The 12,745-nt window shown below is 47.4% G+C and overlaps 1 protein-coding gene across 5 annotated transcripts in view; it reads right to left on the minus strand.

Moving 5' to 3' along the window:
• Positions 1-12,175, minus strand: part of LOC105252530 (protein tramtrack, alpha isoform) — a 37,223-nt gene extending 25,048 nt beyond the window's left edge. Inside the window, exons 1-2 of one of the 5 annotated variants that reach the window (XM_020027931.2) lie at positions 10,214-10,818; positions 8,760-9,090 (exon numbers count right to left, since the gene is read on the minus strand). The gene's annotated coding sequence lies outside the window, so the exon portion shown is untranslated. Of the gene's footprint in view, positions 1-8,759; positions 9,621-10,213; positions 10,827-11,982 lie in introns of those variants that run through there. The other 4 variants (XM_011259937.3, XM_011259935.3, XM_011259936.3 and 1 more) reach the window with 4 other exon arrangements.
• Positions 12,176-12,745: the final 570 nt, after the last annotated feature.

Raw genomic sequence — 12,745 nt, forward strand, 5'->3', positions numbered from 1 at the left:
GTACATATTTCATGTTGCTCGATGAAAAAGATATTTTTATTACGCCGGACGATAACCAATCGCGGCCGAATCCACGAGCTTGGACGCGTCTTCCGATTTGTTGTTGTTGTCGAACGTGACGAGATATCGATAATCGCGCCAATCCCGCGCCATGTGCGCGCGCGCGCGCGCCGCATTCTCGCGAGCGCGAGTCGCTCTCATGGCCACGCGTTGCGTAATCAACGCGACGGAGTAGTCACGCCGCGCCGCGCCGCGCCACGCCGCGCGAGGTACAAAAGGAACGATGCGAAACAAGCGCGCATTCGCTCGCGAATACCGCTGCGCGTTTCGGAGACTGTGGTCCGCGGATTCGGCCTCGGTCGGCCTCGGCCGGCCTCGGCCAAAGTCGTCTCCAACGCGTTTAACTATCTTTATTCCCCGTCTCCTTCTTCTTCTTCTTCTTCTTCTTCCGCGTACTTTGCGAGGATATCGCGCGTTTCCGCAAAGACGGACCGACGACTGACTTTAGCTCGTCGCGACCGGCAAGATTATTCGCGTCTCCTAGTTTCCCCTCCCTTCTCTCTCTTTATTTTTAATCATTCTCGTATTGTCAATTATTTTCAAGTAAAATGTAAAAAGTATTTTTACTCCCGACCGCTGCCAACCTACGGTTACGCGTTTCACCGAGCTCGGATCGGTTCTTATGGCTTTTCTCGATAAGATAGTTCGGTGTCATCTCTTTTGCACAGTAGTAGTTTCTTATTAACCATGATGGTTTGGAACATATAATTATTATTTTTTATTCCATTAATAATTGCTTCCACAATCGCGTGGAATTTGTTCGTTTCTTACAAAATATCAAAGTTGTGATATGCGTTCGTAACCATCTTATTCTTCGAAACGTATCAACGTTTTAATAAAACACGTTTTACGTCTCTCTTTCTTTCCAATTCCTTCTTCCCCGTCTTCATCTAGGCTACTCTTGCCGCGCGCAAAAAGCCGAGAGATACGGATCGATTAGAGAAGCATTCCGCTGAATCAGCGCTCAAGGATATACATGTCCGGTCGGCGAAATCGCACTCGCTGCCGGGATTCCGTCACGGTGCAACCCGCGCCTCTTGTTTCTCTTTTCGTTCTCCCATCTTCCTCCACCCCACCCCATCCACCCGGGTCTCCTCTGTTATCCTATCGCGCGCGCGGGGACAAATATTACCGCGATTGCGACATCCGCGCGATTCCTCGAGTCGCGATTTACGTGACTCGCAGCCGCGATAGTCGCCTTCGCTTACTCGGTGACGGGGACGGCGCGGGGGAAGGGGGGAAAAAGTGCGAGGGTCGCGAGAGAAGCGGACGCGCGGCGGGAGGCGAGAGGCGGGGAAGGCGGCGAGGACGCGCATCCGGAGACGACACACACGCTCGTCCTAGAACGGGGTTGCTGCATCGATCGACCGAATTTCGACAGCGGAATCAAAGTCGAATTCGACGAAGCGCGAAAGGAGAGGCGGAGGAAAATTCAAGCGCGAAACGGACCCTCTTGCCAAATTCATCGTGGCTCGTATATTTGCTCGTCCGCAGAATGAAAACAACTGTCAAATCAAAACTTACGTACTTGAACTAATGCGTTCATTGTTTTGTATATACGCAACGATTTATAATTTAATAATTTTAAATTTCAACAATATTACAGTTTATCTTAATATTGTAATCTGTCATCTGTGTATTGTAATATTGTCATCTCGATAATATACGATTATTTAATTCCACCTTAAGAAAATGATAATCTTTGATTTAGAAATGTTATTTTCCATCTACATTGTTTCTTTTCCATTCGAGAAAATTAAATCTTAAATCATAAGAATATATTTTTCTCGATTGAACTATATAAAATATTATTATATAATTTATATATATAAATATTTTTCTTTAATTAATATATTTTTTTTAATTAACGCAATATAATCTCATTTCAAGATTTCCATGTTAAAACTAAATATACTTTCCAAACAAGAATGTCCTTTTTTCTGTGTCCTTTGCTTCGAGATGTTTGCAACGCGATTTAAAGTCACAAGTCAAGAACGTATATTCCAGAAAGTGTCTCGCGACGCTGCTTTCGATCGCGCGACTACGATAATCGGGGCAAGGAAAGACCGAGGGTGTCGTCAGCGGCGCGATTACGCGTCGTTAATTAGCAATTGTAAAATGGTCGACTAGCGACGCAAAGATTCCTTCGATCGCGTAATTTCTTTGCAATTTTCTATCGTCGGAAATCTCAAGATAAATTATTTCCTCCTTTACGATGCGATATATCTTTAGAGTTTTCCTTCAACATTACACGTATGCATGTGTGTGTGTTGTTTATCGATATGCGATTAATAACATTTTAATCATCGTCGTTGACCGAGAGTCGTCACGATCGTTTCTCCATCTCTCCTGTGGGACTGCGATAATAATAATTCGAGGAGAAAGAGGCGAGAGGGGAGAGGGGGGCGAGTGCACTCGGATATCTGTTCCTAGTCGCATCTCCACCCACTGGGGGAGTGCCAGGATGTGCTTGGAACGATGGCTCGGTACACATTCTTGAACGCGCACGCCTGCAAGTGTCACGTGTACGCATACGAGGTGTCCCCGCAAATTCCTCGACGGACGTCGAGTCGACTTTTACGCGTTACGAGAAAAAAAAGAAAAAAAAAAGAAAAAAAAAGTTCTGTAGAAGCCGCCACGAGCGTGAAAAAATTAATTTAAATTTAATTCTTTCTCGCTCCACGACCTTAATATGGGATATCGAGTATCGCTTCGATAATAGTCGCAAAAACATTAAACGTATCGAGACCTTACGAGAAGATATGCTTGATCTTTGTTGGCGGGAATGACGATGTTTCGCTTCCACGCAGCCGTGCTGTAGACGAAGCAGGGCGGGGTTTCCCGGTACACCCTGTATATCCGATGTGTGTGGAAGCGCGTCAGTCAGCGCAGGCAGGTACTGCTCATTCCGTTAGCCACGGCGTGCCACCAGGTACGGCGGAGTTAACGGAGAATTTCGCGGCGCGAGGGGAGCCGCGGGTCGCGGGCCGCGGGCCCTGTCGGCACAACCGGGCACAACCGAGCATAGCCGTGTCCTACATTTTCGAAGCTTCGCTCGTCGCTCCTCGCGAAAGAGAAGCGCGAGGCATTCCCGATTCGCACGCTCGCCTTCGCCCGGGATTAACCCGAGATTAACTCTCGGGTCTGAGAATGCTTACTCCGATATCCGAGTATCCAAAGTATTTGTATTAGATCTATACGGCGCGTATATAACTATATCCCCTCCTACAATTTAGAAGCCAAATGTTGATAGCGAATATCAAAATAACATCTTCTCGATATGTCGGATTATTTATTTTTCATCGTCAGTCTATCATTAATTGCATCAATATCTAAAGAGAATATTAAATATTGAAATTTATCAAGTATGTAAGAGTGTAAAGAAAATATTTGAAACTTGATCGACAAATCGAGAGCCGCGTATTCATCGTTAATTAATATTTTTGGAAATACCGATACTTGTAGAATATCTATATATTAATTATATTTATTATTAATAGCTCTCGCGCGTGCACGCGTCTATACATGTATATGTATATATATATATTGCGGATAAAAAAATTGGTACTCGGATATTCCAAAGGAAAGAGATTCATAAATTGCCGATTTAAGAATCCCTCTCCGAGTCGCCCTCTCATGTGCGGTCGTTGCCGAGCGGCCATCTTTGTGACTCCGCATCCCGCTCTCTCCGCCGAGCCTCCGGCAGTCCTACATCTCCCAGCCCTCTCTCGCCCTCTCGCCACCCTCCCGTCGACGGCGATGACGACGCTCGACCTCGCCGCGCGCATTGGCGCCAACCCCGCAAAATTTTTTTTCAATGCCGCGAAAACTTTGCAAACTCGCAAGGGCGATGAATATCGAATAATTTCAAGCATTTCGACGGATATTTCGTTCGCATTCACGCGCGCGTACGCGTGACGTGTTAGCGACTACGGCAGCATTTTTGACGCTGGAATCGTAACGCGAATGTTGAAATTTTGTTCGAGGCAAGTGGAATTAATTGAAACGCTATTGTGGGAAAAATAGAGGACTTTGACGAGTTTTCCTCGCGCCGATTGCGACGCCGTCGTGCATGACGCTCGACCTCAATGAACGCGTCAAGGGGAGGGAAAAAAAGGATCGCAAGAAACGCGGGCGATCCGCGAAAGGATGTCGCGATTCCGGTGACTGAATGTTGCACGAGGACGGGGCACGGCGGTCGAGCAAAAAATAAAAGAGCGCTCGGGGACGACGAGGGCTTGGGGATTCAACGAGGGGCGGTCGAGCTGGGGTGGGCAACGGTGCATGGATCGAATCGTTTTATGAGAACGAAAAGTTGCGTAGAAAATTTGGATCCTTGATTTTGTATGGAAATAAAATCCGCTCGACATCGGCAAATTAGTCATTAAGCCTACAAATTCATCGATCCGTGAATTCTACCATGGAAATATTTTTTTCAAATATTTTGAAGGTACTTGATGTAATGTTGCAATATTTAAAAGGAGGATATTTTGAAATTTTCCCTCCGATAATCCCTTGCTCTATATTTTCTATAAATTTAAAAACGTTTCGAAAGTATTTTACGAAAAAATCGCAAGGGTATATCGAAAATTAATTTTTCAAAAATTGCTAATTTTTTTTAAATATGTAAAAACCTGTACAAATTATTATATTCTGTATTTTCTCTCTGTCTCTATCTCTCCCATTTTTTCTAATAATAAGTTTAAATGAGAATAAAGACAAGAATATTTTGAAAAGAAAATATTCCAAAAAAATTTTCCAAGAATGAAAAGTTTGTAGGTACCGGATTTTTCGTTTTATTCGTGAATAATCCGTCCCGTCAGGGACGCACTGTCATCCTTTACTTCTTTCTTTCCAACTTTGGTTTCTATGAAAAGTTTTAGAAACTGCATTTTTTACAGCTCAGAATAGTAAGAATTTTTAACCGTTTTTCCATTGAAAGAGAATATCCTCTGAGAATTGGCAACGTTCAACCTTTTCTTTCTTCCCTGTTGCTGCTTATTATCCGAATCCGACCCTGCGCAACTAGGCATAGCAGGTGTAAGTGGGGCACGACGGTGCGACACTCATTTGAAGCTTCTAGTCTCGCACGATGTTGCGAGAACAAGTGTACGCATACACAAATGCAATAGGGTTGCAAAGTCCTTTCCTCTATATATAAATGCAAGGACAATGAGAGTCGCGACTCGAAAAAGCGATCCCCACGAATAAATTCTTGCGTCTCTCTACGACTTCTCTTTATTCGTGCTGAGATAGGGGAGCATTGTTAGGGACAATCGACATCCCTCTGAATATCACAATTACAGAATAATGTACCACGAGCAGTAATTGCAACGCTTGGAAGGCCGCGTACAGGAGTAAAGTGACATCATTCAAAAAATCGATCGACTAATTGAATCAAGGACCTAGACCCGAACGACGAGAAAATTACGTCTCTGTCTGCATGCAAAGATGTAACAATTACATCGAAACAATCATATATATAATAAACTGCTTTGAAACATTTAACTTATCTGGATTGAAATTTACAAAAATAAATAGCTAAAGCTAATTAATTTCTCTAATCATGCAAATTTATATAGGATGCTCCAAATTATTCATACTTAATTTTATTCGTAATTTTCCGATTTAATTCAAATCTTTTTATAAAGAAATATCATCAGACACATTCCTTATTTTTCTAATTAAGCGTTTAACGTTTAGCCACTATGGAAATTTTTTTATAGCTCTTTTGTCTCTCAAGTAAACCTATAAATAGAAACGGTTTACAAAGTACATTCGAATAACGGTTACGAGACAATTGTGTTCTTTCATTTATCTCCTTTCTTTTATTTTCTGTGCCGATTTCCACTGTGCGCTCGTCAAGATACATTACATCTATTACAAGAATGCCAGACTTGGTTGGCATTCTTGCCAACTCGTCAAAGATTTGATTTAAAAAAACATGGAGTAAATATATACGATTGTGTAAACTGCAAACAAGTTATGGAAATGAGAAATATAATTAGATTATTGCTTGCATCTGTGTGCTGAATTTTTTTATAATTAGGAACTTGTAATAAATCTAATTTAAATATGCAATCAGAGAAATAAAGAGAAAAAGTATAATTAGTTTTCAATATATCCATAATAATTGTTGAAAATGATAATATGCTATACATATATAACTTTGATGGCAAATAATGTCATATATAATCGATTTCAATTATTTTGATTAGATCCTAAATTGACAAGTACATGAATAGTAAAAATAAAATTTATATACAGCTCGTTTAATAAAATTCTTTGGCATACTATTTACCTTGCGACAAGTTTCTCACATTTTTCAATATTTTCTTTGAAATTTCCAATTTGTAAAATCTTTTAAGAATTTATGCCTAATCATCCCTAATGACTTCAATTTACAGTCATTAGGGATGATTAGGAGGAAAAATTGGAAATAATACCAAAAGTTATCTTTTAGTTTCCCTCAGGGCGATGAATAATTTTTATAGAAATATATTATCGCGACAAATTTTGATACGATGACTAATATTATACTTGCTTCCCCAAAATTACATTGGAAATCAGCTTGTATTTTTTTGTAAAAAGACGTTATATCCGGATTGAATTGTATGAATAAAATATAAGTACGAACACAACTTGAAGCACTCTACACAAGTTTGCACGATAAACGAGAAATTAATTTCAAGATAAAAATACGGTTGGATTCAATAATATGAATATTAACATGATTTAGGAATGTACATTAATTAACGAAAGGAAACGGTAGAAGGATGTGTAATACAAGCCACGATTTCACAATTTACCATGGAAGAACAGGAAAAAGGAAACCCCGTCGGGCGAGCGGACTCTTTATAGTCGGGATACACGGAAACCCTTTTTCTCGGTTCAGGGAACACCCCCAGTTCTTTCGTTTCTATTTCGAACCCTGCATTACTCAAAACGCGAATCAAATAATCAGACGTATAATAAATTCAGAGCTTGCTGTATTTAAAGAATCGGGCGAATCAAAATTTCAATATAAATAATATCAGTACAGTTTGGCGGAATATTGACGGGAAAAGACTTGAGAAATTCCTGAAACGATTCTGGGATCACGAGATTCTAGGAAATGGCAAAGGGAGGGCAAATGAATCAACAGGAAGCTCGAATTCCCGCGATAAACCAAAGATTAAAAGATCGTCGTACTCGATGCGTGACGAATATTAACCCTCTATGCTATTTATCTACGCCCTTCCCCAGTCCGTGACCACTATCATCATCGTCGCCGCTATAATTGGCGCCGCTTCAACCCCTCGCGGGTACCGCGATAAAATCGTCACGCTACTCTTAATCACGAAAGAGCGAGAGAGACAGAGATAGCCCGCAGGAAGTCGCATGTAAATTCTCATCGGAACGCACGTGGGTACGGTCGATGTGTCGACGCTTCGTTGCGTGCACGCACTTGTCGCCCGCGTGTATCATCGCGGTCCCCTCCCTCCCCTCTCACCCCCCCCTCCGGGTCTTTTCTTTGCCACGATACCACTTTTCGAATCTAATATATTTTTTATAAAATCGACGCACCCCAGAGTCCTCGAATGACGAGGGTGCAAGGTATATCGAAGGAATATTTCACGATCCCTTTTTCGCAGTGTTCTTTTCCCCTCTTTAATTATGAATATAAAATTTCAAAAATAACGCACGCTCGAGAGAATACATTATAATAAATTAAAAATTTATTTTAATCCTTCACAAAAATACTTATAACAAAGTAGAGTTTATCATTTTATTTTTTCGCATAATCTCTCGACAGATTCGCGCGTTATGTCAACCAGCATGACGAATAACGTTGCACTGCAATTTCGCGAAAATGATAATTTGCTTTTCTCGTATGTGAAACGAAGAATATTGGAGGAAAAAATTTAAATCTACTTGCCGCAATTGAAAAAAATTTATCGTTGGAGAGTGACGTAATTCTCGATAAAAAAGTTAATTGTGTATAAAAATATTGCAAATATTGGACGCATTCCGGTATACATATTAATCACGTGGTCGTAATCTACGCGACGTGACAAAAGAATTGAGAATTTTTCCCCCCGACATTCTCACACTTTCGAATAAAAAATTCCATGTACCGTATATTCACCGTGCTGGAGAAGTTAATGACGGAAGCGATATTTACGTAACTATATACGGGGTGTCGCATTATCGGCACTCCTCTCGCGCAAGAGAGGCGTGGCGATAGTTCCGTAACAACGCGTGTGCAATAAACACTCGAAAACTCGTGTAAAGACCCTTAGGGTTGCGTTGTGAAACGCGGAGCCAAGTCCAATCTGTGCTCGAGAGTCTAATCTTTGAGATAACGCGAATCCCTGTATCGTGATAAGTTTGAATAGAACGACGTCGAGACAATACGTGTACCTATCGTCGTAAAATTTCGGTCTCGAGATTAGAACGCTACGTTTGCGCCCGCTCGAAAGAAATCTCCTACCCGTCAAAGAGGAAAGAAAAACGTGAGACAATTTCATTTCCAAAAAAAAAAGAAAAAAAAAGAAAAATAATAGTCACTTTGACAGTTCGCGGCGCAAATTCGCGCACACTTTTCCGCGCACTCTTCCTTCCTCCGTTTCGACGCTGGAAAAATCGCGACGCGTACATCCCTGACGCGTTCGCGATCTCGCACACGAAGAGACGCGTAGAAAATGGAGAGGACTCACCCACACACCGGCAGCACCCCGCCGTGACTCACGAACACGTCGCGCATCCACACGATCGGGGCTCCTGTTCGGGGCGGCGCACACAGGTTGCACAATCGTCGTTATCACCACAAAGTCGTTGCGACTTAATTACTCGGCGCGACGAGGCATCCAACGTCCGTTCGCTCGTGCCCCCTCTTCGACGACGATGACGAGAAGGAAAATTCACAGCGCCGAGCGGAACACGTGCTCCTGATAGACCGTACGTCGAAACGTCGAGCACCGAGAGAACGCCCTCGCGAAATTCACCTGTTACGACGAGTCGACGACTACGAGAATATCAGGCCGCGAACTGGAATGAGAAGAAGCGACGAGAAACGTAGGATACGCGTGTTCGTTCGCGAGGAAAGAAAACGGAACGGGGGCGAGGAGCGAAGCGCACACGAGCGCGTGCACGCACGCGGTTTCAATGAGCGAGACTGACTGCGAGGGGAGGATGCTCGGCGAGCGGACGGACGGACAAACGGATAGGCGAGCGGAGCCGAAGGCGGCCGAGCCGCTCCGAATCGTGCCGAGTCGGCCTCGACACCCCGGGGCGTATCGGCGCCTATGGGCAGCGCCGGAGTCGACCGCGAGGGAGGTGAGGCCGGAGAGGGGATGACGGAAGGGGTAGAGAGGCGCGGAGGACGAAGCGGAGAGGGGAGGGGACGGGGGAGAGGGATTTACGCAACCCTCTCCCGAGCGAAAATCCACGTCGAGAAACACGCCGTCCGTCGCGATGCGCCGATAAGCCACGTAGAACCCTCGGCCCGCGCTCTCTCCGTCTCTTTCCCTCTTGCCGCCGAGGAGGAGGAGGAGGGAGAGAGAGAGCGAGTTCTTTCTGTATCGCAGTTTTGCTTCGTGGAAAAGAAACTACCACGAAACTAACCTCTTCCGTTCTGCCCCGCCGACTCGCCGCTGCTAACCCTTCCGACGTAGCCACGTAGGAGCGCGCACACGCATACGTAAACACGGACACGTCCCCGCGCGCGCGCGCACACATACACGACGACACTCGCGAACCGAGTACCGTACAAGCGTAGTGTCGTGCATACACCCAGACGAAGAAAAGGAAGAACCGAGTACAAGGGTCGAACGCGGAGACGAGAGGGCGAAAGGAGGGAAGCGGACGAGGGCCCGGGGGAAAGAGGGAGGTGTATACGCGTCGCGCGAGGGAGGAAACGAGAAAAAGATCGTCTGGCCGAGCCGACGATATCGATTCGCGAGGGTGGCTCGAGATGGCAACGACCCTGTCGCGACGTCCCGATGCCTCGAGATCGTTTCGCGAGCGATGTCACCGCCGCGCGGCCTTATCGACGCTCAAGCGCGCCGCGACCCGTCGACGGGAGCGAGCGAGACGACGATACAACGATGAAAACGGAGCTGGATACACCGCCTGGGAGCGAGGCGCGGACGCGCGCGCCACTTGCACTTACCTTGACATCCTCGCGACTCGACTCGACTCGATGACGGCGACGACGACGCGAGGCAAGGCGAGAAAAAATGGGAGGTAGAGATCAGTTTCCGTGGTGCGCGAAAGGACGGGCAACTTTGTCCGTGCGCAGCACTAGGACGCCATGTCAGCAAGTCGAGGCGCGGACGGACTCTCGGGGCAGATACGTGCGCGCGGACGACCGCTACACACGTACGCGCCACGCACACTCACGAGTCGGGCGACGTGAGCGAGAGCGAGACGCGAAACGCACGCACACCACGTAGCCGACCAACCCGCGCCGGGGAATTTCTGCTGCGCCACCGAACGGCCGTCACGGAACCTCGCCTACGCCCGCCTAGCAGCCCAGCCACGGCCGTGTCTTCCACTCGTAGTACCCTTCACCGTCGTCGCGCGGCACCGCACCACGTCGCACCACGTCGCACCGCACCGCACCGCACCGCACCGCAACACACCGCACCACGTCGCACCGCGCCGCACCGTAACGCAACGCAACGCAACGCAACGCAACGCAACGCAACAGCAGCGAGCGCGACAAACACCCGCTCGAACCCGAACGCAAACGCTCGCCTCGCTCGCTCGCGCGCCCTCGTTCAACCGAACGAACCACCGAGCCGACGACGGCCGACCCGAGCCGAACCGAGTTCCGATCGGGCGCGCTCGGCAGCCTCCCGCGAGAGCGCAAACTTTTACCACCACCGCCACCTAGAGACGAGACGTGACGCGACGCTCCCCTCCGCGTTCTCTACCCTGGTGAGCTCTCTCGGTCGCTCCCCCACCCCCGCACCCTACGCAGCGCGCTGCCGCTTCCCCCGGCACCCCTGTCTCGCTAGCGCTATCTCGCTCTCCCTCTCTTTCACGCGCGCGCGCGCGCGCGACGACGCGGGTCTCTCCGTCGCACTCGTGCGCGAAAATCCCCCCCGTCTCTTTACCCTTTCCATACGTTGCTTCTTCCTCGCGTTAGCCCCCGTAAGGAACGGACGATTCGTCTAATCTCTCTCTCTTTCTCTCTCTCTCGCTCATCCTTTTGCGAAAGCTACATTTTACCTCTATCTCGCTTCCCCTCGATTCTCACCCTCGGTCACTCTCGAAAAGGGGCACTTACTTTCGTCCCTTTGTTCTCACGCTTCGAGCCGAGCGCCCTTTCCCTGCCCCGCGACGCCTTTGGCTTTCTTTCCAAACGCACCCTCGTCCCTCCACCTTTGCGATTGCATTCTTGCACTCGCTTCTCGCTGATGATACTGCTCAAGATTAAACGAAACGAACGAGAACGCTGTTGATGAAATTTTAACGAAACGCTTGAAATTTTGTAACGTTACCCTCTGACCTTGAAATTGGCCCAAACTCGAGTCGACTCTGAGAAACTTTGTCTTGTTCGTCGCGAAAGTGTTGACCATTTCGGTAAGGGAAGGGAGGGATGGGGCGAGGGTCAAGGCGGAGGATGAGAGAAGCGAAGACCAAAGTCCTTTCTCGAGAGAAAGACAGGGTGGGGATGGATCGACCTCGAATATCGCAGGGATGCACGGGAGAGGGATGCGACGAGGTGATTCCCCCGCCACCTCTATCCCCGCGGGACAGGAAATTCGCAAGCGGACGGACGAGGGAAGGAAGAGAGAGAGAGAGAGAGAGAAGAAACGGTGGTAGTGTCGTTGCGGGTTAGGAGGCGATTCGCGCGCTTGCGCATTTTTTTCCACCGCCGCCGCCGACGCGAAGTCTCTTTGCGACCAAAGTTGAAGTTGTTCGCCAACCTACCCGACCACTGTTGCGTGTCTGGTAATCTCTACTCAGCTCCAGAGTCCCACCGATGGTTTCGATACTCCTCGTCGGAATCCCACGTTGGCAACGAAGGCGGCGCTCTGCCGAAAACACACTCGAGTAGCGTGCGTCGTCTCGCCAGCGGAGCTGCTACGCTGGCAACGAGACACGTTCACCCCGACACGCGTGCCTCGCGTCGCAAACGTACTGCCGTCGCCGCGACTTGGCGACGCGCGCCTTCTCTTTCCTCCGTTCTGCCCCCTCTCACCCTTCGGAGAGCGCGTTTAACAGGATGGTCACGCCGTTTCTCGCGCGGTTCTCGCTATACGAACAAAAACAAGGGCGGCTGTTAAAGAGAATAAGCGACATGTGTATATTTATCTTTGTATTTACATTGCTATATATACACGTATATCCCTTGTAGCATGTGTGCGAGGGTTGTTCGCATACGCATCGATAGCTGGCCGATACAAATGTGCGGGGCGAGATACCGTGGAAGAAACTCCACGGGGCTTTTTGGTCGACTGATAAAAAGGCACCGAGACTGGTGCCTTGTCGCGATGAACGAGAGGCGTATAGTCGGACAAAAAAAAGTGCCTGGAAGGAGAAGCTGCGGAGAGAGACTCTCGGGACAGAAGCAAGCGGCGGCGGTGGTAGTGGTGACGGACGGGAGCGTCGTTGGCATGGAGGGGGCGAGGACGACGATGGTAGTAGTCGGGGGGTAAAGGGGTAGACGGACATGTAGACGATGTGGGTCGGG

This window comes from Camponotus floridanus, unplaced genomic scaffold (assembly GCF_003227725.1).
Source record: "Camponotus floridanus strain SB8 unplaced genomic scaffold, Cflo_v7.5 scaffold131, whole genome shotgun sequence".
Lineage (NCBI taxonomy): Eukaryota > Metazoa > Arthropoda > Insecta > Hymenoptera > Formicidae > Camponotus > Camponotus floridanus.